The sequence below is a fragment of the Protopterus annectens genome, chromosome 9.part0, assembly GCF_019279795.1.
Source record: "Protopterus annectens isolate FY-2018-M chromosome 9.part0, PAN1.0, whole genome shotgun sequence".
Classification (NCBI taxonomy): domain Eukaryota; kingdom Metazoa; phylum Chordata; order Ceratodontiformes; family Protopteridae; genus Protopterus; species Protopterus annectens.
In genome coordinates, this window is record NC_056743.1 from 377,125,238 (window position 1) to 377,149,266 (window position 24,029).

At 43.5% G+C, this 24,029-nt stretch overlaps 1 protein-coding gene across 1 annotated transcript in view; it reads left to right on the forward strand.

Annotated features, from left to right (window-relative positions):
- The window catches only part of PIWIL2 (piwi like RNA-mediated gene silencing 2), a 2,846,460-nt gene that overhangs the window by 944,661 nt on the left and 1,877,770 nt on the right, over positions 1–24,029 (forward strand). The gene's annotated exons all lie outside the window — the stretch shown is intronic.

Here is a 24,029-nt window from a genome sequence, read left to right on the forward strand (position 1 = left end):
AGTTGGTTCTGTATATTTAGTGCCACTGTGCTATAACAGATCTGAGTGTTGCCGTTGAGATTCTTGACATAACTATAGAATGCCTTGTGGTTGTGTTTAGAATCAGTGGCGATTTTGTTTTCGTAACTAGCTTTGGAGGTTTTTATGAGGGATCTCAGCTTTTTACTGAGGCTGACCATGGAGTTCCTTCAATCATGGGATTTTACTCTTTTTTGTTTTTTTTTTTTTTTTTTTGCAATAGTTTCTTTCTTCTGTTGTATTGTTTGTTTATGGCAGGGGACCACCAGATTGGCTTCCCTTTTTGGAGGATAGCATCTTGGTTCTGTTAGGGATTGCACGATCCATGCACTCGTGTAACTGCTTATAAAGTGCATTTGTGTAGGATTCAGCAGTCGTACCTCTGTTGTCCATCTGCATGGGTGTCGTGAAGTTTGCCACTTCTGTGTGTTTTTTCACTTGCTCCTTTCCATTTTCTGCAGGATTTTTGCTTTGCTGTTGGAAAGTGTTGGTTGCTTTTGTGTTAAATTATTGCTATTTTGTTAAGTGCTTCCTAGTGATTGTGTTTCTTTTGGGGGTCCATTCTTCTGCGATAGTTTTGTATGGATAAAGACAAAGATTTTCCTGCTTTTAGAAAGTGCTGTTATGGAACTATGCTCCAGCCCAAGCATTCACTACTGAAAATGTGAAAGGCTCATTCGCTCCTCTCTTAAGCTCTCTACTATCAAGGAATGCAAGATGCATTTAGAACTGGCAAAACTCCATCCCACTTCTAATGTTGATGTCCATGTTTCTTCCACATCCAGTGTCTTGTCCCCTAAAGGAAGCTGCCCTTTGGTAAGTTTGAAAGCTGTCTTCTGACAAAGGTCTGATGTTGATTATTAGATCACTGTTGCAATAATACTAATTCATGAAGAATGCAACTGTAGTTCTCAAATGCCATACATTGATAGGTAAGTATACCAAGTGTTGTCTTTTTTGTCTAAGACTAGAAAATAATTTTAAGGTAAAATTTGCCAGTCTCTTTTACTGTTAGGCCTAGAAGCCAGGACACTCCTAGAAAATCTACCTTTAGCCACCATCTTGCTCCTGCTTCACCACCTCAGGCACAAATGCTTAAAGTAGCGGATGATCTCATCTCCCTTATCAGGGGTAGTCAGGCCACACCTTCTAAAAGGAAAAGACACCCTTCTGAAATTATGACAGAACAGTATTCTGAGGAATCTGATCATTCAGAATTTGAAGAGGAACAACAACCTCTGACTACTTATGAGGATTCAGATGCAGAGGAATCCTTTTCTTCTGCCTCCCCACCAGAAGATCTTTCCTTTGGGGAAACCATTCACACTCTCAGGGAACATTTTCAATGGGAATCTCAGGACTTCCCCCAGTCTAAGAAAAGGCTAAGAGTTTCTGGACCTGCCCCAGTACAGACCCCTGGTCATCCCCCCCTATTTTAGAAGTGGTGGATGATGTTTTCCATGAATCCAGCTTAACCCCTGACGCCCTCCCACCTGCTCCCAATAAACCTTACAGGTATTACAGAGTACCGTATTCTCACTAATACTTGTACAGAAATCCTTTCTGCAGACCCAGAGGTCATTACACAGGGACCTAAAGGAGCTAAGACTAGTTCTGTCAAGAATCCTGTTCCTTCTCACAAGGATTCCAGAGCTCTGGACAGATGGGGTAAAAAAGTATACACCTCTGCAACCTTAGCTGTCAGAGTGCTCAAACGTCAGTTCCTTATGTTAAAATATCAACAACACACTTTGGAACTATTAAAACAAAAGATGTTATGTGATCCTATCTCGCCTACATTCTGTACTTATGGGCTCGGAGCCGATCCCTCGGCTCCGACTCGGCACGCTAATGCTATAGAGCGAGGCCTCTTATTGGCTGAGCTATCTTTATCCCAGGATGCACCACCACTAATTCCCCAGATCTCGTTTGCCGCTAACAAGCTTAGACGTGGTCTCAACTTGGCTGGGCTAAGTACTATTTATTTAGGCTTTTTCCTGTCAGAAATTTCCTTACTTTGAACCCAAAAGCTGTTTTAACAGCTATTGTTGTTATATCAGTGTGATTGGTTAATTTCTGTTGTGAAATTCGTGATTTTTTTAGTCAGGGAAGGTTTCCCGTTTTAGTTAGAGGGGCCTTCCCCTGTTGCTTGACTTCTAGTGTCTCTTTCCTGGGTCAAGTACCCGTTTAAGTTAGAGGGTCTTGACTCTCTTTTTCTGTGTGTTTAACTGCATAGTGTGTTAAAAAAAAAAAAAAAAAATTTTGTTATATTTTAAAACTTTACTTTTGGCTAAGTTTGGTGTTTTCTCTTAGACAGGTTCTGTACTTAAAGCTGTTATGTCTAAAGAACACAAACCCTCCGGGTTTAAGAAGTGCACAAGGTGTGGTTTTAAAATGTCCATAACGGACGACCACTCCTCGTGCGTCTATTGCTTAGGTGCCAAGCACCTACAAAAATCGTGTAGTGTGTGCCATGCGTTCTCATCAAGAGTCCTCCAGGAGAGGAAGAACAAATGAATCCTCAAGGGATTAATCAAGCCTTCCTTCGAGGAGGCTTTATCTTCCTCTCCGTCTCCTTCTAAAAAGAAGAAAGCGTCGGCTCCGACCAGTCAGTCGGAACCGACCGCAAAAAAATCTAAGCAGACTTCTCCATCGGCTCCACGGACTTCGGAGCCGAGGGCGGAACGGTCTGCCTCGATGCCTCCAGCCTCGACCCCTCTGGTTTCGGAGCCGAGGTCTGGAGCATCGAGAGGTGGGTCACCTTCATCGACGCCACTGATATTGGAGCCGATAAGGGTTACCGGCTCAGACTCTTCCCCCTCGGAGCCGAAGTCCTTATCGGCACCGAGGGAAATTTCCTTGAGATCTTCCTCGGAGCTGATAGTTGTTGAGTCCATTCGGAGCCGGTCCCCGAGCCCTTCGGAGCCGATGGAGAAATCGGTTCGGGCCCGATCGGTATCCTCTAGATCATCCAAGATGTCTGATTCGGACATCGACAGGGTGCTCCTTCGACTCTTCCAGTCTCCGGTGTTCCAAAAGCTAGTTTCGGCTCCAGCCCATTCGGCTTCGGAGCCGATGGTCCACTCCCCTACTGTGGTTCCTCCTCCAACAGCTTCGGCACCGTTGGAGCCGGTGCTGGTGGAACCTGTGGAGGTGTTAGGGTCGGGCCCGACCCTTGCTCCAATTCCGGCTCTTGGGTCGGAGTTCAGTACACGGACTTCTTCCTTCGGCCCTGGGGGGGAGGCTTCGGGATTGATGCTTTCGGTCCCAAGTCTCCCTCTTGGTGCGTCGGCGGCGGGAGTGCCGTCCACTGCTGTGGCCACGGAGGTGGGACCCTCCCAGGATTCTGGTAGTCCCGCCTTCAGGGCTATGAGGAGTGCATTAGCCAAATCTTCCTTGGCTACCTGCACGGTTTCCCCAGCTCCTTCCCTGCATACGGAAACTGGGTCGTTGGCAGTCCCCCTCTCCTTAGACAGCGGAGCCCCTGGGCCTCAGGTTACCCCCACTGGGGTTTCTCCCCCTCCTGGAGGTCCTTCTGAAGCCTCTTCGGAAGAACCCCCCAGGAAAAGATCGTGCAAGAGGAAGCACGTTGACTCCCCTGATGAGTCTCTGACATCTGACACTGATCTCGATGATGCAGAGGGGTCCCCTAAGTCATCCTCGGATGATGTCTCCTTTGCAGACATCCTTGAAGCCCTAAAACAACGAGGCGGCTGGCAGTCCAAACCTCCCTCTGCTGATGAGTCGGTGTTCCTGAAGGCCTTCGGGGCTCAGCCCTCCGCCTCCTGGGTGTCTCCGCCCTTCGATGAGCTCTTGGATTTGATCTGTCGAAGGGCGTGGGAACACCCAGACTCTGTGGAACCGGTGCCTGCTCATCCGAATAAATTCCTCTCAGCGCCCCCTGAAAAAGAGTTTCTAACTAAAGGTGTGGCTGTAGCTGCTTTGGTGGTGGCATCTGCTACCCAGCAAGATGTAGCATTGGCTTCGACGTCCGTCCATCCTCCTAATAAGGAGTCTAGGAGCATGGATCGGTACGGAAAGCGCACCCTCAGTTCAGCAGCCTTTACACTGAGGTCCTTGAACTACCTTACGCACTTTACCAGATTTCAGAGGGATCTGATTAAGGAGCTATCCGATACCCTCTTGGGTAACCTGCCTGAGGAGCTGGCCCAGACGGTTGGCTCTCAGCTGGCTACAATGTCATCCATTTCAAACTCGTCCATGAGGCTCATTTCTTATGCGGCCGAAGGGGCGAGTAGAGCGGCGGGTACAGACATTGCTCTACGGAGACAAGCCTGGCTCCGCCTGTGTCATTTCGCGGAGGCCTTTAAGTCTTCCTTTGCCGACGCCCCCTTTGATGGGTCCTCACTGTTTGGACCCAAGGTAAAGGACACACTAACCCGCTGTGAACAGGAGGGTAAGACTCTGACTGCCGTAGACGATTTTCCACTCCCTTTCGGCCTTATCCCAAGGCTAAAAGAGGAGGGAAAATGTGGTTCCGTAGATCTCAGAAGCCTTACCCCTCTCAGCAGGAGGATTCCTCTTCCAGAGGCAGAGGAGGGGGAAATTCTTCCAGAAGACGCCGTCCCAGAGGCGGCAGAGGCCCTCGCAACACTGGAGACCGCGAGTCCTTTCGTGGCTCTTCAGCCTTCCATAGTCCCTGAGGGATTGCCCGGCTGTGCAGCTCCGGAGCCAGTCGGGGGTCGTTTCTCGAAGCACCTAAAGGCCTGGGAAGGTATCACTCAGGACCGATGGGTGCTTCGGATTATAGCCGGAGGTTACTCCATCCCATTCTCTCATCCCCTCAGCCCAAAAATCCCGGACCCGCCACCCAGTCAACGGGATATCGCAGCCTCAGAAGTTTCAAAGCTGCTGCAAAAAGGAGTCATCCAACCGGTCCCCGCAGACCAGATCGGATTAGGGACTTACTCAAGATTCTTTTTGGTGCCAAAAAAGACCGGGGACTTGAGGCCCATCTTGGACCTCAGCATCCTAAACCGCTCAGTCAGAAAGTCCAAGTTCCGAATGGTCACCCTACAAACCATTCTCCCATTGCTGGAGAAAGGTGTTTGGATGTGCTCCATAGATCTCAAGGACGCTTATTACCACATCTTGGTACATCAAGCGTCCAGGAGACATCTGCGCTTCAGCCTAGGAGGCAGTCATTTTCAGTTCCGTGCGCTGCCCTTTGGTCTCACCACAGCCCCCAGGGTGTTCACCAAATGTTTGGCTGTCGTGACTGCTCACCTGAGAAGTCTAGGATTCCAGGTGTTTCCGTATCTAGACGACTGGCTCCTAACTGCCACCTCCAAGCATCTACTATCATGAGCCTACAAGCCACTATATCACTGGGCAATTCCCTTGGAATCACCTTCAATTGGCCAAAGTCTGTGTTGCTGCCATCTCAACGCATAAGATTCATAGGGGTAGAGATAGACTCAAACCGAATGCGGGTCTATCTACCTACAGACAGGATACAAACCATACAGGCTCAAGTTCGAGCCTTACTTCCCAGATCCAAAGCCCCAGCCAGAATGGTCCTGCAGCTATTAGGATCCATGTCCGCCACGGTTCTTCTAGTTCCCCTGGCAAGGTTGCACATGAGAATTCTTCAGTGGCTTCTTTCAGCTCAGTGGTCCTTTCAGGAACTCCCCCTCAGTCACCTCATATGGATCACGGAATCTTGCAAACGGGACCTTCGCTGGTGGGTAGTGCCCTCCAACTTGGATCAGGGACGACCCTTTGTTCTACCTCCTCCGGCGGCCATTTTGACCACGGACGCCTCCCAGACGGGGGGGGGGCATTCCCTGGGCAGGTCAGTCCAAGGCAAATGGCACTCGGAAGAGACTTTGCTTCATATCAACGTCTTAGAAATGAGGGCAGTGCTTCTGTCCCTTCAAGCCCTTCACGATTATCTCCCTCAGGGCGTAATTGCTGTTCACTCAGACAACATGTCAGTTGTCTGGTACCTGAACAAACAGGGAGGGACCAGATCCTATCCTCTTTGCAGAGAAGCCATGAGAGTTTGGGAATGGGCTGTCTCGACCAAACGCTTCCTAGTGGCTACTCACATACCGGGCAAGTCCAATGTGATAGCCGACAGATTGAGCAGAACCATCCTCTCTCCTCACGAATGGTCACTGAATATTACAGTGGCAAGCCAGATTTTCAGCAAATGGGGAGTTCCGTGTTGCGATCTCTTCGCGACTCCTCTGAATGCAAAGTGCAAAGAATTCTTCTCCCTAACCCCGGCTCCGGGGAAGAGCCCTATGGACGCATTAGTCCATCCTTGGCCCACCGGCTTGCTTTATGCCTTCCCTCCAGTTCCTCTCCTTCCCAGGGTGATTCAAAAGGCATCTTTCTTGGGGAGCAAAATGATCTTAATTGCTCCTTACTGGCCTCGTCAAGTGTGGTTCCCCTATCTTCGGAGACATGCTCTGGAAGGTCCATGGTTCCTGGATCAGATCCCAGACCTACTTGTTCACCAGTCGGGACTATTCCACCAGTCCCTACACACCTTAAAATTGACGGCTTGGCTGCTCCTCTTCCGACAATAGTCAGGAGTCATACATTGGATCCAGATGTTGTACACATATTATCTTCGGCCCATAAGTCCGCTACAAAGAAACTGTATTCTAGCAAATGGAAAAGATTTGCTATTTGGGCTCAACTCCGGGGCCTGAACCCCATTTCTATTCCCGTAGCAGAGGTACTAAAATTTTTGACTTCTCTTTTTAATCAAGGCTCTTCAGTTTCTACCATCAAGGTACAATTGGCAGCAATCTCTAATTTTCATGACTCCATAGACCCACCTTTAATGAGCAACAGATTGTGTAAAACCTTCTTGAAAGGTGCTGCTCTATTAAGACCTCCGATTTCTCATCCTGCACCTCCATGGGATCTCGATATAGTGTTACGCGCCTTGACTTCTTACCCCTTTGAACCAGCAGCTACATGTGATATAAAGTTCCTATCATGGAAGACGGCCTTTCTGGTGGCGATTACTTCTGCCAGAAGAGTTTCAGAGCTTCAAGCTTTGTCTGTAAAACCCCCGTACTTGGTTTTTCACAAAGACAGAGTATCCCTCAGGCCAAATCCTTCCTTTGTCCCTAAAGTTTGTTCTAGTTTCTGCTTACAACAATCGTTAGAGCTTCCAGTTTTTTTCCCAAAATACTCTAACAAAGCGGAGTTCATATTCCACACACTAGATGTCCACAGACAGTTACGTTTCTATTTAGACAGGACCAAACAAACAAGGAAAACAGATCAGTTGTTTGTATCCTTTGCAGATAACAAATTGGGCAAAGCTGTCACAAAGGTCACTATTGCCAAATGGATCAGGGACTGTATTACTCAAGCTTATTTTTATTCTAACAAAGAGCTTACCACCTCTGTCAAGGCTCATTCTACAAGGGCTATGGCTACTTCGATAGCATTTCATCCTAAGCTTGCTATTAGTGACATTTGTGCTGCGGCTACATGGTCTTCCCCGCACACCTTCATTTCCCACTACAAATTAGATGTGGCATCTAGAGGACGAGCTTCATTTGGTTCCACAGTGCTCAGGAGTGTTTTCCGATGAGCCACCCGGGATTTAGGTGCTAGGGACGCTGTCCCATCAGTACAGAATGTAGGCGAGATAGGATCACATAACATCTTTTAGTTATGTACTCACCATAACTTCAGATGTTTGGGATCCATCTCGCCTACATTCTAATAACCCACCCTCCTTCCCCCTTCCTTGGAGATCAGAGGATATCAGAAGGTCCGAATCCTGTTGTTTCATCTTGAAACATCTAACAATGTAATATAATCAAGTTGTGCATGTGTGCATGAATGCGGACAAACAAGATCTGGGGAATTAGTGGTGGTGCATCCTGGGATAAAGATAGCTCAGCCAATAAGAGGCCTCGCTCTATAGCATTAGCGTGCCGAGTCGGAGCCGAGGGATCGGCTCCGAGCCCATCAGTACAGAATGTAGGCGAGATGGATCCCAAACATCTGAAGTTATGGTGAGTACATAACTAAAAGATTTCAACCTTTCCTGACTGTGCCAGTTTGAAAGAATTAGCAGATTTACTTCACTCTACTTGTCAAGTGGCCAAACACTCATTACACTGTGGATATGATGCCCTAGAAGCCTCAAGCAGGGCAGCAGTGTCAGGATCTGTCATTAGGAGCCATGCATGGTTGAAGAAACCACCTCTCCCTGATCATGTCAAGTCCAAATTAATTGATGCACCCCTGGATAAGGAAAGCCTGTTTGGAGTAAAAACAGAAGACGTGCTTAAAAGATGTAAGACAAAGCAAAATCTATGCGAACAGTAAAAGATTTCTTTCAGTTTCAACCTCCCAGGTTCAGCAGGAACTTTCTGTCTAAGCACCGGCCCTTCCCTGCACCTAGCAGACAGGGCCAAGGTAAGCCCCGCAGGGAAGACCTCCCAGGGCCCTATCCCAGGGGCAGCAGAGAACCAAACAGTGGACCAGTTCCACCCGAAAGGCAGGGCGTTCTAAGCCATCCTTCTATGGCAAAAACTCTGTGACTCTCTCTCCCTGCTCTGCCGTCCTTTCACTCACCAAAAACTAGGAAGAAGGTTCTCCCTCTGCAAAGAAAATTGGCTTTCTGTAACAAAGGACCAATGGGTCTTAAAGATCATTTTTCAGGGATACAAATTTTTTTCAACCAACTCCCAATTCCAAGAGGGTACCCGGACATACCAGGTCCAAACTCTTATATCCCAGAGGGCAGTAGAACCTGTCCCCTCAGATCAAACAGGCAAAAGCTTTTATTCCAGACTATTCCTTGTTCCCAGAAAAGAGGGCACTTGGTGCCCCATCCTGGCGGTATCCATTCTGAACACCTCCCTGGTGGTCCCCAAATTCAAAATGCTAACTTTGCAGCAGCTGCTGCCAAAAAAATGACTGGTTAGTGACCGTAGACTTAAAAGATGCCTACCTCCAAATCCCCATAAGGGAATGCTGCAGGAAATTCCTACACTTCAGAGCAGGGTCACAACACTTACAGGTCTCTGCGCTACCCTTTGGCTTGTCTACTGCACCCAGAGTATTCACCAAATGCTTAGCCCCAGCCATAGCATTTTGCAGACAGAGAAATAAACAGATTTACCCTTATTTGGACGACTGCCTCATTCAGGCAGATTGCAAAGAAAAGCTGATGCAGGACCTTCTCTTGTCAAAACCCTCCTAACAAGATAATTTTCTTGGGAACACTGCTGGACACAGCATCCAAACTGGCCTTCCTATTCCCAGAAAAGCAGAGCTTCCTGCCTCTCTACTTTACCCAGCTGGATTCCAGAAGTCACCTCACTGTGAGGAAGTTCCTGCAAGCCTTGGGGTACATGGCATCTTGCATTCTTCTAATTCTTCTGTCCAGGCTTCACATGAGGAAACTTCAGTGGTATCTAAAGAACCTTTGGTGTCATGGCCTTTGAGCCCTCCATCATTTTCCATGCAGACAGGGTCTCCCTGAGGACTCCTCCTTTATGCCCAAGGTGGTATCTGATGTGACCCTCAGTCAGCCCATAGATCGATCTACCCACCTTCTTTCCAACCTCTCAAAACAAGGGGGAAAGAATTCTGCACTCACTAGACGTGCACAGACAGCTCAGATACTACCTTGACCGTACTAAACCCTTCAGAAAAACAGACCAGCTTCTTGTCAGCTTTCCCCCAGGGGCAGAGGGGAAGCCCATTTCCAAGCAAACCATTCCCAAATGAATATCAGACACTGTATAGGCGAGGGTTTGCCTCTGCAGTTCTGCAGGGCATGCTGACCCATGCCTAGGTCTCTAATCCTTCTACCCCTCTCCTCAGCTTTGGGAATCCTCTCACAGGTGATGACTGCAACAGTGAAGCACGAAGAACATAGTACAGTTGTGTACACTTACATGTTCGAGTGTATTCACTGTTGCAGTCCTGGTTTCCCTCCCTCCTTCCCCCTTATATCCTCTTTCGTTAGGGAGATGTAGTTTCATAGTTTCATAGTATAGTACTAGGCTATCTGCCCTGGGGCATTTGTAAGCCTAGCCATAGTGATGTGGCTTTTGCCACCCCATGAAATGGTACAAAAATGTACAGAATAAATCTAGACTACTGTGCCTCTGTCTAGTAGTGACACAATGAAGGTCCCCTTATATAATAGAATTAGTTTACTGTGCCCCTGTCTAGCAGTGACACAGATGTGACCCCTGGGGTAAACTTACGATCTCCCATCCACTCATCAAGATTTCTCTTGAAGAGAGTCAGTGAGGGGCTCTGCCTAATACGAACTGGGATCCTGTTCCAAAGCATGGGAAGCCTCTGGGTTATGAATCTATCCCTCCAGCATGTCCTATTCATACTTGTGCCGAGGTTTAAGTCTTTAGCTCTCGTGGTCCTGATGGATTTGGATTTTTTGAGGTGGAGCATGTCCATCAGATCCTGATTGGACATGGCCTTGTACGTCAGGCAGAGATCACCTCTTAGCAGGCGGTATGCTACTGAATAGAGCTGAAGTTTCTTTAGTCTGGCAGAATAAGACATATGTTGGAGACCCTTGATCCTTTTGGTGAGGTACTTTTGTGGTCTGTCCAGCTGTTGCAAGTGCCGGGTGAGGTACATACCAAATGGGGCATTGTACTCAATCATGGGTCTGATGATGGAGGAATATAGGGGTACAATGACATCCTTGGATCTGGATGTGAAACCCTTCATGATAAGGTGTGCAAGGTAGAATGTTTTTCTAACCACTTTGGCAACGTGGGTGTCAAATGAGAGGTCGCTGTCTACTTGGGTCCCTAGGTCTCTGATTACTTTTTCTGTACTCAGTGGGTTGCTGTCTATGTGATAATTTGTGGGTACTTTGTTTTTCCAAAGGGATGACTATACATTTTTGGCATTTAGTTTAAGGCCGTGACTACGGCACCAGTTGTCCGTTCAGTGAGGCCTTTTGTAGGATGTGTGTATCTGCTGGTGTATTGACTATGGCGCCTAGTTTGCAGTCATCTGCGAACTTTGTCAGCCACAGCCCTCCCATGTTTGCTTTAACATCTGAGAAATAAATGCCGAACAAGAGGGGTCCCAGGACAGATCCCTGTGGGACACCACTTGTGACTGGCTTTGAGTCTGACATTGCTCCAGCGATTTTAACTTTATGGGTTCTGTCCTTTAGCCAGTTTTCAACCCATCTAGTGACATAAGGGTTTACTTTTAAGCTGTTTAGCTTATCTATGATGCCTGAGTGGGGTATTGTGTCGAAGGCCTTAGCCACGTCCAGGTATGCTGTATGGACTGCTTTGCCCTCATCAATGGCTCTAGTGACTGTTTCGAAAAAGTCAACCAGGTTTAAAAGGCAGGATCTGCCCTTTACAAAGCCGAACTGGGTGGGTTCAAGTGTCTGTAGGTCCCCTATGTCTCTTTATGAGTTCCATAATGATTCTTTCCATAGCTTTGCAGACCAGGCTAGTTAAGCTTATGGGGCGGTAGTTTCCAGGGTCTGTAGAGGCACCCCCCTTGTGGAGTGGGACCACTGTTGCTGTATGCCAGTGTTCAGGTACATATCCCGAAGTAAGGCTAAGGTTAAATAACATTTTTATGTGTGGGTTTAGCTCCTCTTGGAGTTCACGTAACACGCACCCCGGGATACCGTCAGGTCCCATTGATGCTGTGTTTTTTGCTTTGTTTAGGGCGGTTCTCACTTGGACATCTGAGATGACAGGGAGATTACATTCAGCTGGGATAAGTATTTCTTTTGGGGGTGAAGGAGGCGAGAAATTTGCACTGAACCTGTCAGCCAGAATGTTAGCAATATCTGTGGGTTCAGTGTATTTTTTGTTGTTGTGAACCAACTCTGAGCATATCTGAGGGTTTCCGCCCAGGTTTCTAACATAGCCGAAGAAGGCTTTGTGGTTATCTTTAGTGTCCTTAGCGATTTTTCTCTCAAAGTTTGCCTTGGATGTTTTTATGAGAGAACGTAGTTTTCTGCTAATGTTGATCAGAGATGTCTTCCCTTCATGGGATTTCCTTCTTTTGTTATGCAATTTGTTTATGGCTGAGGTCCACCAGACAGGACGCTTACATTTGGTGGAGAGGGACTTGGATTTGTTTGGGATTGCATGATCCATGCATTCTTGGAGATGTCCATAGAAAGCATTTGTGAAGGATTCGGCATTGTGGGATGTGGTATCCACTGGCACAGTGGGCTTAAAGGATACCATCTCAGTCTTAAGAAGAGTGAAGTCTGCTTTTGAGAAGTTTTTCACTGTGGTTTTTTGTGCTGGGGGTGGAGGTGGGATATGTATATCCAGGGTGATTAGTTTGTGGTCAGATCTCACTAGTGAGGGGTATACTTCCGGTGTGGAGCATTTTGTCCCCATGTTTGTGATGATCAGGTCTAGTATATTATCTCCCTAGTGGGAGAGGTGACTAGTTGTTCCAGTGCATTTGAATTTATGAATTTCAGGAACCTTTGGGCTAGGGTATTAGGGCTAGAATAATGTACCCAATCTATGTTTGGGTAGTTGAAGTCTCCCAGTATGATGGTATTTTGTGATACATTCATATCCTCCAATGTCTTCAGGAAGGCTGAGTGGGGTTCTTGAGATTGGGAGGGTGGTCTGTAACATGCTACCAGTTGTATAGCAGTTTTGCCTATGGTTAGTTGCACCTGTATGGTCTCTGATGCTTCATGTGTTGCTACTAACCTGGAGGTGTGGGTGTCCTTTATGAATATGGACTTTGTGGTTCGGCCCGGGTTTTGGGGCCGAAAAGCATGATACGAGGTATAGCCTGGTAGCGATGGGGTGCTGGTGTAAGCTTCTCATGGTGGCTTTCTGCCACCAGGACCACTTTACCATATTTCCTTGTGCTTCTGATGGGTTAGGCAAGAAAAACTGATGTAATGGCGTCAGCTGCCTTTCTTTATAGCACTGACTACCTGATGTTAGACGACAGACAACAGCAGCCGACGCAGAAAAACAATGACTCTGGTATTCTGGCTGGCCAAGGGATAACCCACAGGTGATGACTGCAACAGAATACACTCAGACATCTACTTTTATGTTGTGTACACAACTGTACTGTGTGGAGAGAAGGTCTGTACTTCTGCCACTTTGTCTTTCTGTGCCATTTGATTAGATACATGCAATCTATTTTAACAGTTAATGCCAAGGCTTTGTGACATGCTTTGTTCTGCCACATAGGTTGCAAGACATTCCATCAAGTGGAGTTGTGACAGTGTTTATGCCTCCTACAGAACAGCTGCTACAGGATCAGTCTTATGGATGTATTCCTGGCTTTACCTCCAGTCTTAACCTGAAGTTGTAAATGCACAACTTTTGAATGCTCCTTTAGACAGGAACAACTTGTTTTGTTCCTCTTCTCCTGAAATATTCAAGCAGTTAGAGGAAGGGAGAAAAGAAATAGCAAGGATTTCAGCAGCTTTTTATTTACCCCATTTCCAAGTTCCAGAATTATCCCTCCAAGTCAGGTCCCTTTTCTCCAAAAGCCAAAAACATTTTTAGCAAGGAAGAAAATAATCTTCCAAAAAAACTGCAAGGGGAGCCTAAGTTTGATTTCAAAGGGCATCTTTCTCAGACAAATGTTCCAATTTCTAAGTCTCTTCCTCTCCATTTCCTCCACCTCTGCTTTTCTCCTCCCAACTCTCTTTCTACCTGCCCCTTTGGAGAAAATCAGATGATGCATGGGTTTTGCATATGATAAAGAACAGGTACAGACTTCAGTCAAATCTCCCCATCCCAGTTTTCCTTTGGAATTCTTGAGATCCCCTCAAGCCAAAAATCTCTCTCCTATCCAATCCTGTCTGACCTCTTCCATTAGGGAATAACACCACCTGCCCTTTTCCTATCAAAAAGAAAGAAGGTTCTATTTAATGTTTTCCTTTGTACCAAAAAATGAAGGAAATTGGAGACCAGTTCTGGACTTGTACAATCTGGACAGTTATTTAACATCTAAAAAAAATCAAGATGCTAATGTTCCAAACTCTTTTCCTGTTGATACTTCCTGCAGGATGTCTCTAGTGGATGCCTCGTTACATACCCCTGTCCATCCAGACTTTGGAAAATGTTTGAGTTTCTGTGTTCTGGGATATCACTTTTGATTTATTGCTTTATCTTTTAAGCTTTCCACTGTAGCAGGAGCTAAGATATCTACATCTATCCATGCATATTTGGACAGCTTCCTCATTCAGGCTACTTAAGTTCAAAATATTCTTCATGATTTACACTTCCCTATTCTTTCTCTTTTTCAGCCTAGAGTTCACTCTAAAGATCAACAAATCCAGTTTGCAAGCCAGTCAGTCTGTGTTTTTAGGATGCCTTCTTGAATACATTTACCATAATGGTGTCTCTTCCTGGAAAAAAATCCAACTCTTTACTGACTACTTTCTATCCAGTGCAAATCTGCATAGAACTTCTACAGCAGACTTTGTGCTTCATGGCATCCAAAGTCCACATGTTTACTCCTGCCAGACTCCACGAGGAAAATTCAGTGGTACTTGAAATCATGTTGGGCAGAGCACTGCCATCCTGTCTACTTCCTAATTCTTCTCTTGTCTCTTTTGAAGAGTGAGTTGTTTTGGCAAATCAACCACATAACCCAGGGGGCCCATTTCGTATTCCTTTTTCCCATCAGGAGGTCTCAATTGATGGGACAGAGCTTGTCTGTCCAGCTTGTTTATAGGGTTTCAAAGTGCATAGTTTTGTCGAAACTAGACAAAACCAAAGATATTTGACGAGAAATACAAGCAAAGGAATCTGGTTATGAACAATTTCACAGTACAGAAAATAAAGGGGGTGACAGAAAAGAGGGTTAGTAATGTCGAAATAATAAAAGTAGAAGCTGAAGTTATGGATTCCCTGTGAAGTGTAGAAAATCCACCTCTGGTAATGTCACAGCATGATGCAACAATGAGTCCCTAAGTTAAGGAGAAACAGGTGGTACAAGAAGGATTTGCTCACTTGCCACATGAAGACATTCTGGAGCCTTTGTTAGGAAACCAGTAGAAAAATTCAGTTGGCGTTGCACAACAAGGGAAGGAACAGGAAATGGTGGTAACTCCAACAATGTTGTGGAGGGATAGCCAGCTAATTCCCATATGAAAGAACAGTAGATGAGAGGGGATGTAGCTGAAGATATGTCATCGGAAGAGTTATTTATTTATTACATTTGTTAACCAGGTATGTCCGACTGGGCCAGAGACCCATTTTCAGTGGAGACCCAGGGAGAAAAGCTCTGCAAAAATACAAAACAACATATAAACAAAAGCATAGTAACAGCAATGCATTAGTACAAGAATTATTTTACAATATCAAGAAACAGTGCAATACAAGGTCATGTTCACTAGAGGAAGCCAAGGGAGAAAAGCTTGACAGTAGTACAACACAACCAAGAAGCAGTAAAAAAAATGTACAGACAGTATAACTGTACAAAGGCAGTAGCTGTAACGACCAAGTAACAGAACATATAGTTCAGTCAGGGAACTGTACAATTACAGTATAGAGTGAGCAAACACTGCATAGTATCTAAAATAAAGTTTGCAAAAATTGGTTAGGAGGTAGTTGAGAAAAAAGGTAAAAAAATAACAGTGGGAAATAGATTAACTTGGGGAGTGGCAAGAGCATAGCCAGTGGCTAGTAATGTGTTCCTTTAGGAGTGATTTGAACTGGTAATGTGCTGGACTTTTTGTTATTAAGTCTGGAAGTTGTTCCAGAGTTTGGCTGTTCTGTGTGAGTAGAGAGAGTCGTCATGCTAGTTGTGGGAGTTGGTTACTTTTAGTGAGAGTTTATTGGAAGATCTGAGGGATCTACTATTAGCATTAGGTTGAACTAAAGAGAAGATTGCAGGGCAGTTGTTGGGATGGTAGATTATTTTATGGGCTAAGGATAGTTGATTGAGAGATTGAAGGTTGGAAAGCTCAAGCCAGTTTAATGTCACAAGCAAAGCAATGGTGGAATCTGTGTGGTGATTAGAGGCAAATTTAGCAATCTTATGGTAAGATGATTCTAGGTTACTGTGGTCATATTTTTGAAGGTTGGTAAATATAAGAGAGCCATAAAGAAGGGTAGATAGAATGTGTGTGCAAGTAGTTGCTAACCTGACATTTGGAGTTGGGAATGATTTAGCCCTGTAAAGGGTACCTAGTTTGATGTGGACTTTTTTGATGGTTTGTGCAATATGAATTTCAAATTTGAAGGATTTCATCTAAGGTAATACCCAATAGTTTAGTATGGTTACTGGGGGCAATTTTGGTACCATTTAGAGAGATGATAGAGGGAGCTGTGAAGTCTTCGATTTTCTGTTATTGAAAACTATGACTTTTGTTTTTGTTAGAATTAAAATAAGTTGATATTGGGAGAGGAAGGTTTCAATGTCCTGAAAAGAAGACTGCATTTTTAGTTGGAGTTCTTGGGGTGAGTGGGCTGAACAGATAAGGGTAGCATCATCTGAATACTGTAATATGGTGGCATGTTGGGTAGCTGTGCTAAGGGTGTTTGTGAATATGATGAAGAGAAGTGGTCTGAGAGTAGAACCCTGGGATATACCCATGGAGATGGGGAGTAGTGGGGAAAGAGAATTTTCCCACCTTGTAGCCTGTTGACGGTTGGAAAAATAGCTGTGGATCCAAGTTAGAGGGGATAAACTAAGTCTATAGGTAGATAATTTATTTAGTAGAAGCTGGTGGGATACGATGTCAAAGGCTTTAGACAAGTCGAGAAATATGGAAGAGATATGCTGGCCTTCATTTATGAGATGGTGGATGGTATTAGTGAAGGTTAGGAGGGCAGAGTTGGTACTGTGCCTTGGTCTGTAACCATGCTGGGAGTTAGAAAGAAGGTTATTGTTAAGGAAGTAGTTTATGAGCTGGTTGTGGATGCATTTTTCTAAATTTTTTGCAAGGGGGGGGGAAGAATTGCTATGGGATGATAGTTGGCTAGCTCTGTGGACGGGCCGCCTTTTGTGGAGTGGTATAATATGAGATATTTTCCATAAGAGTGGGACATATTGGTTCTTTAATAAAGCAGTTCATCAGTATTGAAATGGGGTATGCAATTGAAGGGACTGCAAGTTTTAGAAATTCAGTAAGGGGTTTGTCTGCTGCTGTGCGGCATGGTTTGAGTTTGAACAGGAGAGTTTTTATGTACTTAGTTTGTGTGGGTGAGAAGGAGAAGGGACTGTGATTGTTAATGGCTGGGGTGGGGGCAGTAAGTGGCTGGGTTAGTTGGTTGTCTAGAAGGGAGATGACAACGTTGATGAAGTGGGTGATAAATTGGGTTGAGATAGGGACTAGCTTGTTTGAGGTAACAGGAGGGGGACCTGGATTTAGGAGCTGGTTGATGGAAAGCCAGAATTTTTGATGGTTTAGGATTTTTGCTGACAAGATAGGAAGTATGCTTGTTTGTCTCTTTTTATTTGTTTTTTTGTTAGGTTTCTTAGTTGCTGATAGTTAAGGAGTTCAGATTTGTTTTTAGATATATAATAAGCTGACCATGCTTTGTCTCTACATCTCATTAAAAGTTTAGTGTCTTCGGTTAGCTATGGGAGGGGCTTGGTTTTAGTACAGACTTTTCTGGAAGGGGCTAGATTATTTTGAATTGTAAGGAAGATTTCATTGAAGTATTGAACAGCTACATCCAATTGCAGGTGCTTAAGAGGGGACCGGTTACATTGTTGTAGTAGAAGGTTGAGAGTAGTGGGAGAGAAATTTTTCTTGGCGGTGATGTGTTTGAAGAGGATGTTGCTTTGGATGGAAACACGTTGCCTGTAAAGAAAAGTTGGATAGTGGTCACTGAGGGAGTCTGGTAGGCATCCAGCTAAGAAGCCTAGGTTAGGTTTGTTTGTTGGGATCCAGTCTAATGTAGATTGCTTGCCAGAACGATTGTCAACACGAGATGGGCAGTATATTGTGTGGGTGAAATGGAAGAGATTAAGTTAGATGGGGTATAAGTAGTGCAGGAGTGCCAATACAAGTTGAAGTCACCAAGAATAATAGTTGTTCTGGAATATGGGATTATTAATATAGAACTATTATAGAATATAGGAATAGGATGTAGTGGAACTCTCTGTAGAATGCCTGCAGGAAGAGGGGAACAAAGAATGTGCCCAGAATTTAGACGAAAATGATCTAAAAGAAGAGTTGCTTCATTTATTAGTGATGGATAAACTTATTAAGATCTATGAAAGAAATAGATTACAAAAAGTCAATAAGACCTAAAATCTTTGAAGTCTGATGAAACAAATGAACACACGGTAATAGAGTATTAACAGAAATTCATGTGATAAAAAAGAAGTACATAAGCTATATTACTCTGCAGGTAAATTAATAACAGCCGTACCACAAAAACACAGAGAAAGGAAAGGAAGAAATCAAATGCCATCATTGGAAGCATGAAACAGAGAAAACTATAAAACAATTAAGACAAGTGTCACTGTTAGAAGAGTATAGAAGAGGGAACAGATCAACAAAAATTCTTAGAAAAATAGATGGGATGAAAGTGACACACAGTATCAGAAAAGACCCAGGATATTTTGTACACTATTGCAAATAATAAACTTAAGATATCAGCACAGGCAGAAAAACTTAGAAAATGCGCAGATAAATATAAAAGAAAAATATAAAATAAGAATTTCATTGATGACCCAAAAAGTTTTATAGAGAATTTGGGGGCAAAGCAAAAGGAATAGAAACACCACCAAAAAAGAAATGTACACAGTTTGGAGAAATATATGTGAAGACCTTGTGAAACATAATGATGCTGAATGGATAGAAGTAGTAAAGGAAATGTGTGAAGAGCTTGTGAAACATAATGATGCTGAATGGATAGAAGTAGTAAAGGAAATATGTGTGAAGAGCTTGTGAAACATAATGATGCTGAATGGATAGAAGTACTAAAGGAAATATGTGTGAAGAGCTTGTGAAACATAATGATGCTGAATGGATAGAAGTAGTAAAGGAAATGTGTGAAGAGCTTGTGAAACATAATGATGCTGAATGGATAGAAGTAGTAAAGGAAATGTGTGAAGAGCTTGTGAAACATAATGATGCTGAATGGATAGAAGTAGTAAAGGAAATGTGTGAAGATCTTGTGAAACATAATGATGCTGAATGGATAGAAGTAGTAAAGGAAATGTGTGAAGAGCTTGTGAAACATAATGATGCTGAATGGATAGAAGTAGTAAAGGAAATGTGTGAAGAGCTTGTGAAACATAATGATGCTGAATGGATAGAAGTAGTAAAGGAAATGTGTGAAGAGCTTGTGAAACATAATGATGCTGAATGGATAGAAGTAGTAAAGGAAATGTGTGAAGAGCTTGTGAAACATAATGTTGCTGAATGGATAGAAGTAGTAAAGGAAAGAGTAAGAAGTTCAAATGCACAGGATTTGGAATGGAATGAAGTAACAACTATAGAAATTGAAACAAGATGAAGAAAAACTAATTTGAAAACCCCAGACTCAAATGCAGTGCATAACCACTGGCTGAAAGTGTTAACATCTTTACATGAAGATTTAGTCCCGAGTAACAGCTACTTACATGCACATCCCAAAAAGACACAAACCTGATTAATGACAGGAAAAACAATGCTCCTTCTTAAGAGTGACCCTGTCTTCCAGTGATGTATACTGCATATACTGGAATTGATGCCAGCAGAGTTCATAGTCATTTAGAGGTAAAGTCAATCATGGCTATAGAACAAAAAGGTAACAAAGGATAGTCATACGGAACAAAGGATAATTTGTTGTTAAATCATTCATAATGGAGAATTGTAAAAAGGAAAAGAATCTAAGTATGGCATGGATAGATTACAAAAAAACATTTAGCAGCATTCCACATTCACGGATAAAGGAGTGCTTGCACATGCACAAGATGCACCCTGTATTGATAAGTTACATTACAGTGAGCATGCAGCTAAGCCATAATAAAGGGTGAATTATTATCATAGGAATAACATTTCACAGGGGATATTCCAGGGTGACTTTGTCACTGCTGCTCTTTTGTCTTCCCCTTAAACCATTAAGCTGTGTACTTAACAGATTAGATCATGGTTGCAGTTTGGTTCACAGGAAACAAAGTATAAAGACCTCTGATTATCTTTTTCTGGATGATTTAAAACTGTATAGTTCACCAGATGAGAAGCTAAAGCACAGCTGTAAATGGTCAGAACTTTCTCAGATGATGTAAGAATGTCATTTGGTCTTGATAAGTGTGAAAAGGCAACCTTTAAAGCAGGAAAGCTGTAGCACCAATAAAATATCATTCAGGGACAGTAATGTGAGTAGGAAGGAGTGTATACATGTATGGGGATTGATGAAGGATTGATAGAACATGAACAAATGCAAAGAAATTTCAGAACTATTTTAGAAGACTAACATTAATATTGAAGACAGCCCTGACATCTAGGTACAAAGTCCAAGGTATAAACAAATTTGCTGTTCCTGTTCTTAAAGTTTTGGGGTGATTGACTGACACAGAAGGTACTGGATTAGTTGGGCAGGAAAACAAGAAAAATGTTACACACTTGTCAAATGATATATAAAATCAGAGTATGCCATGATTATATATTCATCATTCTAAAGGAGGTATGGGCCTCCTTGAAATTGATTACATGTATGGATCTGCGGTTGTGACTGCATACATATCTGCTGACATCACAAGACCCAAACACAGAGAAAGTTTTTAAAACGATGAGAAAGTCTAAGGTGACTTCCCTGCTTAGCTTTAGCATAGGCATATCAGTGTCAAGCGGGAATGGAAATCACACCAGAAGTAGACAAAAATCAGGCAACTGAATGTGCCAAGAGCAAAAGAAAGACTATACAAGGAGAAGGATCAGATGAGAAGGCAAGAAATGTGGAAAAGGCACAAATATAGTTAGAAGTACAGAATACTCTCTGGAATGACCTCATGTCAGTCGGGGTCTGTAGCAGGAATGGCTAAGGAGAGGTGAAGTTAAATTAAGAGATGAAAGGTTCAATATTGGTGGCCCAGGATAGCAGGCTACGTATTTGTTGGTTTACAAAGTCCATTGAGCATGTGGGAGAAACAGACAAATGCAGGTTGTTTTAAAACAGAACTGTGAACAATCACACATCTTGTTGCTGGGTGTGGTAGAGTAACGGCAGGTGGCCTTTATGCCAAAAGGCATAATAATTTGTCAAGACTTTTGGATTAGGGATTGTGCAAGCATTACAATATTGAAGTAGCAGATAATTATTGGAAATATGCACCACTAAGCATTCTAGAGAGTGATGAAATTTATAACATATGGTATCATTAACAGTTGAAAAAATAGATGTAAGAAAACCACATATCCATGTCCATGAAAAGAAGACAAAAGTAGCATTGGTTATTGAAATTGTTACACCCAGTGATTACAGTGTCTTAAGTACAGAAAGACACAAAATAATTAAATGCCAGGATTTGTGAGGGCAGTGTGGAAGAAGGATGACCAAATGGTCCAATAGTAGTGTAAGAGCAATGGATCTCAGAAAAATTGTACTTCTCCGTTATTGGTGCAACAGGTGTAATGAGGAGCTAGAGTCGTAGCACGCGGTCATAATGATCGCTGTGCTGCTGCTGATGTGGGTATAGTCTTCACTTTTTCTAAATAACAGAAAGGAATAATGGCAGTTTTGCAGGCACTGTTTCTCGCTCACATTACAAAACACAACTGGTTGATAGTCCAATAACGCCCTAGTTCTGTTAATTGGAAATGCAGATTGGTAGGGAAATCTGTCAGAACCACCACTTGGATTCCATTTTGTGCGGACAACTGGGAGAATTACAGCACTTGTGTGATTGTGCCACCATGTACAAGTTAAAGATTTCAGTCCCTGTTTGACTGCTTTTCCCATTTAGCCAGCAGAAAAGGGAGTAAGGTAAAAAATTCACATGAAAGCCAGGCCTCTACAATTCCGCACAGTTAAAGATGGGAAATCTGTCAAAACCACTGCTTCACGGCTGACCCCTGTACGATAATTGCGTGTTGGCCTGATAACGGAAAAGTTTTGGTGTGATTTCCCAAATGACACTGCCTTAAACTTAAAATCATTATGCATAGCATTTTTGACAATGATTACAGCAGTCAGAACCATACAGAATGAGAAACAGTGTGTTGCCTCGTTAACGGAAAAGTACTGAAAGAATTTACAGTCATATTTAGGTATGCTAACGATACGTGTAACTCCATATGAATTACAGGAGTCAGTTCTAGGCACATTACAGGTGCTGCGAAGGTCACTGTTGGCTAACATCAAAGATTGAAACACTAATTTCATTTGTATTTTTCCCAGTCCTCAAAGTAAGGTGGAAAGAATCCTTCACTTGCTGGATGTTAACAGATAACAGATTCTGCATGGAAAAGAGTAAAAATATTAGGAAATCTGAAAATTGTTTATTTTCTTTGAAGGAAAGTAACAGAGGGACTTCCAGTTTTGAAACAGCAATATCAGAATGTATTTAACTTGCAATTTTTTCTGTTACTCCTTCCATGGCAAGAACCTCTGCAAGGTCAGGTTGAAGCATATTCTACCAGAGCAATAGTTTTTTTTTTTTTTTTTCCAAGTGTGTAGTCTCTAGTTTTGTCTTGGAGGCAGGTACAAACATTGTGCTCCATTTACATATTTACCAAGCATTACGAAGTAGATCCTTCTGAGTTGAAAATGGTTTGCTAGAGCCATCTTTCAAGGCTTTTTGCCCTCCCTTTCTGCATGAAAGCTGTAGAAATCATCCCAAGAGTTAGTATTACTGCAGTAGTAATCTGATAATGAATGTAGTACAGATATGTAAAAACGTAACCTTCTCCCTAAATAAGGAGTTGCAGAAGTACCTCATCAAGTGGATCACTGGCTTCAAGCAGATGCCCCTATGCAGCTCGACTGAAGAAACTCCAGCTGTACTTGGTTGCATAACGCGTACTCAGAGGTGATCTCTGCCTGACATACAAGGCCATGTCCAACCCAGAATTGATGGACATGCTCCACCTAAAGAAAACCATATCCCCTTGAGCCACACACTCCAGGATCTAAACCTCACCACAACAATAAATAGGACGTGCTGGAGGGATAGATTCCTGCCCAGAGACTTCCCATGCTCTGGAACAAGATTCCAATCTACATTAGGCAGAGCTTCTTGCTAACCCTCTTCAAGAGAAACCTTGACGAGTGGATGAGAAACAGAAAGTTTACTCCAGAGATCACTTCAGTGGTTGTGCTGGACAGAGGCACAGGGAATTAATCTAAGGGGACGGCGAAAGCCAAAACATTCCAGCTAGGCTTATAAATGCCTACGGGCAGATAGCCTAGTACCTACCTATGAACCTATTATTTGGACAGACCAAGAAAAGCAGGGTTTGTTCTTCCATAGAGAGACTTGTTAGAGATGTTTTCCAGGATCTGGAAGAGTTTCCAGGTTTGGACATGAAAATACGTTTCAGTGCCACCTATCTGCCTCCAGTACAGCTGCCAGTCATGCCGTCCATCTCACCCACAGCAATGTAGATCCTTCTGCTAGGACAGTGGGTGGGACCTTACTTAAGCTATGGCTGGTTCCAACTCACTAACTTTGCTGAGAGCTCCAAAGCCCTGTTTATGAATCCATTCTTTGGTTCCTTTTTCTGGAGCATCTGTGAAAGCTGAGTTAGAAAAGTAGGCTAGTGACTATAATCCATACATTAAAGTTGGGACAAAATACAAATATTCTTGCATTTGTTTAGTAGAACAGAGCATATTGTTCTTTACAGGGCAGCTGGGTGTTTTAAAGGTTGATTTCCCTGCTTTTAAATAGATCTGATGGAGTCCATCAAACTAAAGTGTGTATCTTAATAAAGGCTTGATCTTTTTGAAAGTCATCTTGTTTGGTTGATGTAAAAGGGTGGCACTTTGCTACATGTTTTTATCCTTAAGCAGAAGTATTCCTTTCTCGCAGTTGTTCTGGTTCTGTGAAACCCTAGAACTGAAGTGAAACTATGTGGAATTTCTAGTCGTTCAGAACTTATT